General features: G+C 33.1%; 1 long non-coding RNA gene across 1 annotated transcript; it reads right to left on the minus strand.

Annotated features, from left to right (window-relative positions):
* Positions 1-2,515: 2,515 nt before the first annotated feature.
* LOC120348391 (uncharacterized) lies at positions 2,516-3,669 on the minus strand. The gene is made up of 3 exons (XR_005570215.2): positions 3,437-3,669; positions 3,180-3,279; positions 2,516-2,872 (listed from the first exon to the last, which is right to left on the minus strand). It is a non-coding gene; the product is annotated as an uncharacterized LOC120348391 (long non-coding RNA).
* Positions 3,670-4,204: the final 535 nt, after the last annotated feature.

A 4,204-nucleotide genomic window follows, 5' to 3' on the forward strand; every position in this document is an offset into this window, starting at 1 on the left:
TATAATCATCATTCATGATAAAATACTATCATATATTTTTTGAACAACTTCAATCTAGACCAGGGATCTCAAACTCGCGGCCCCAGAGAACTTCCAGTGCGGCCCTCGAACGCTTAACAATAATTGTAATAGTATTTTGGAAGTTTTTTTTTTTTATCTAAATGTAATAGATTTTTCAAACCTTCTAAAGTGAAATTGATTATTTACACAGAAAACAATTTACTGAAAGTAGTTTTGGAATATTAATTTTTTTTGTCCACATTTTGACCCAATTAAGAATACACATCAAGCTAGCAAAAGAATACTTGAATAAAACACTTGAGTAATTAAATTAAACGCAAAGTACATGAAGAAGGTGGCATTTTCGAAGAAAATGGGGAGTTGTAACATTTCCTGCTCTTCACAAAATTCTGAAGCACATTGTTTAATTTGTCATATTTCCATCAATACAATCAAAAAACACAATAAGCTCAGCAGTCAATATGACAAATTCGAAGACCAACTTCGAACAGAAAATTTCCATGTGTTTGTATATTAATATAATTATACAACGACTTAGTTACTAAAAATCAATATCAATAATAATTCAAGCAATCCTATGCCACGCAATGTAGTGCGAAATGTCTTGTCGAAAAAATCTGTCATTTGTTTTTTTACTGATCTATACATGAAATGATAAAAGTAACTTTTTTGCATTACTGGAATTAATTAAACATTCGTAAAGATCCAGATAAACCCATGATCATGTGGCCTCGTTAGTTAGAGTTGGTACTATAAAATCATTTCAGACTGGCCTTAGTATGCTGGTGACACAAAAAAGATGCCAAACGCCAGGACAAATGTAATTATTAAAACATTGAGTTTATACTGTAGTATTTTTGTTAATTTTAGGTTCATATATTTAGATTAAGTTATTTTTAGTGTATGTATTATTCTTTCCTTATTCAAAGCTTGTTCAAAAATGATTTTGATGGTTGTACATAGAATTTTACGATTTTTTATAACAAATACTGTAACTTGCAAATGTTGCAATAATAGTGGAATGCAGATATTAATATGTAATTGCATTTGAAATTGAAGAAAATAATAAAACTTAATCCAACTGTTTAGTTGCATCACAATATATGTCACAAACTAAAACTATCTTAAAAATATCTTTTAAGTATACATTATCAAAAACTGTTTGCGGCTCTTTTTACAATTTTCAAAATGCAATGCGGCTCTCGAAAACCCATGAGTTTGACACCACTGATCTATTCTAGACGATTCAAGCATTGCTTTGGGAAATTATATCACTTCAATTAAATTGAAATAATCTCGCTATATTAAATACAAAATCGTTGCTATCATAAAGGTAAACCAATTCAGCCACTCGAAATATATTGGCCTTCACAAAGCAATGGAGGCAAAATTGAGAGTTCATGAGCTATGAACATTTGTTCTTTTCTTTGTCTTGAACTTTCCATACTCCACAGCCCCTATTAATTTTTTTTAATTTTAATTACCATGTGATGGTCATACATATCTTTAACTTGTATTTTCTGTCATGATGTATTATCTCAATGTGCCAAACTATTAATTAGTGTGCATATTTTGCTTCCAGATGACATAAATGTATTGTCATGTTTATTACCTCAGCTTGGAGTATTGACAAGAAAAAGGTGCCAGTAAATTAGGTAAAAAAATTTTCAACTCATTGTTATAATCAGAATTCACAATCAATAGGAATTATAAACAGCCAACAATCAGTGAGAATTATATGCGAAATCCCTCAGAATAAATTTGTCTAAAATCGGAGGAAGGCAAAAAATATAGGTAGTTTCCATCCACACAAGCATTTCAAGAAGACTTGCTCGAGCCAAACTAAATGAGCATCGTCAGGTGATCGGTAAGGCTGCAAGTTGAATTCAGCCCTGCAACCTCCTGCATAGAAGATAATATTAATTAGTGGGCTATGAGCTAAATTCCTAAATTTAAACAAACCTATCTACGATGCATTATGTACCAGCAATGTTACCTACGATTAACTGAATATGTAATATGTCTAATAAATTCACCTACAAAAGCAAGTTCGATAGGTGCAAACTTTGTGTTATGGAATTGTATCGCAGCACAGTTTTGTATGACACCCTCTTTAAATGAAATTTCAATGATTAAGCGCAAACATTAAAATTACTAACTTTGTCATTATCTGCAAAATGTTCCACACAAATCTTTCCGCTATCGCGTTTGTAATCTTCTCTGATAAAAAAAAAACGTCTAGCTTGCCTGTTATTCCAGCTTTCCAAGTAAGCAAAACTTCTTAGATATAGAGATTATTTTGTTTCGTTACAGGCGCAAAAAGGCAGGTACTACACGTAAAAAAGACGCCGAGTAGCAAAAGCGAGCGGAAAACGGACGCGAAAGGCGACGAGAAATATGTGCATTGGAGCGTATCATGAAATACAATGATTTGCCTGTAGTCTTATGGAGTGACGTCAGAGTTGCCTATCATGTTGTTTAATGTCATTGATTTATCTGACCGTTTGCCTGATATTTTACTTTACTCTGAACTCGACTTCATGAAAGCATTGATAAACAATTATGGAATATACGATTGAAAGGATCGGAATACGTATGGTATGGATATGGAATACGGATATTTCTTTCTTGATTTGTTATTTGATGATTGAGCTGAAGACATGCTTTTAAATTTTCATTCAATTCAAGTCTTGCCTTTTCGTACTTTCATCTTCAAAATCCCAGTCATTTCTGTTTCTGCTCTTTTTTTCCTAAATCCAATTGAACAAGCATCAGCAATTCTTTCAACTTCAAAATCCTTTAGCTCAATTTCCAAAAAATTTGCAATCCTGCGAATTTGACCTGCAAGGTCCTGCAACATAAAAACTGGTTAAAATTAGACAACACTCTGAATGAAAAAAAGTAGAAATATGGTAAAAAAAACTCTAATCGCATACAGTATGCGTTTTAATTTTGATAAAACTCCCAGTAGGTTTTGATAGCAATATAATCGGCTGTGAAGAGTGTGAGAAATTATAAATTGACAACGCCCATTTTATTACTCACCCTTATGTTTGTTGCACTAAGGAGTATTTAAAACAAGTAACTAAAACAACCAAGTAAGGTAACTATTTATTCCATTCACAATGTGAACTATGAATTAAACGCAATCCATTTACCTTTGCCATAAACAACTACGAGAAAGTTATCGTCAGCTTTATGTTTCCCGAAGATTATCCGGATAGAATTGTCCCTTTCTAGTACACTTCGGATATTCACCTGCAATTTTTGTTGTGTAACAAAAGCAAATATTAGCAATAAATATAAGTCTATATATATACTACAAGAAATAGTATTATATATAGTTCAAAAAGTAGTTTTTTTAATCAACTGGAACATTTTTTCACCATTGACGTATTTTCTGTAAAATTCGTACCAAATTTCCTCCCAACTCCCTTCTCAACGATTCAGCGATCGGAATCTTTTTGGAAAAATGAAACCAAGAAACAGCTTGATCATTTGGGTTTCGCATAACGTATATCACCAGCAATTCTCTCTTTTTTACAGTCATTGCAAGTTGTACTCTAATCACAGGTTAGTATTAGTACACAATGAAAATTACAAAATTGTACTTTCGAAAACTGGCCACAAATAAAGTCATCATCAATAAAGTCAGAGTTAACCAACTGTACAAAGCAACAGGAACGTTTGACAAATGGTGTAAATGTTCATGGGTGTAATCCGTATGTGGGTGCTAAAATTTGCGAGTGAAAATATATGGATGCAATTGTTCAATGGTGCGAATGTCAGTGTATGCAAAAGTATGCAGGTGCAAATATCCTAGTGCAAATAAACATACATGGTTGCAAAATGATGCCACCTCAGGGGAAGGAAGGGCTAAAACAATGTTGACATACACGTCATGACTGCAACATCAATATCAGCACGACATTCTAAAAACAGGTTCGCGCCACCGCTGCCTGCACGCCGTCAAAATAGTCAGCAACGCACAGAATACGACATAGCCAGCTCCGAACAGAGAGCGCCGTCACAGCCACCCAGGGCTGTCACTTTTGCCTGAATAAAAACATCTAGATTGACCTCGAAAAACATCTAGATTTGAAGTCATTAAAATTTAATCAAAATCAACGAAACAAGAGCATACAAAGTTTATAATATTACATAATATCAGATATTGAAGAAG

The sequence above is a fragment of the Styela clava genome, chromosome 1 (genome assembly GCF_964204865.1).
Source record: "Styela clava chromosome 1, kaStyClav1.hap1.2, whole genome shotgun sequence".
In the NCBI taxonomy this organism is placed as follows: Eukaryota; Metazoa; Chordata; class Ascidiacea; order Stolidobranchia; family Styelidae; genus Styela; species Styela clava.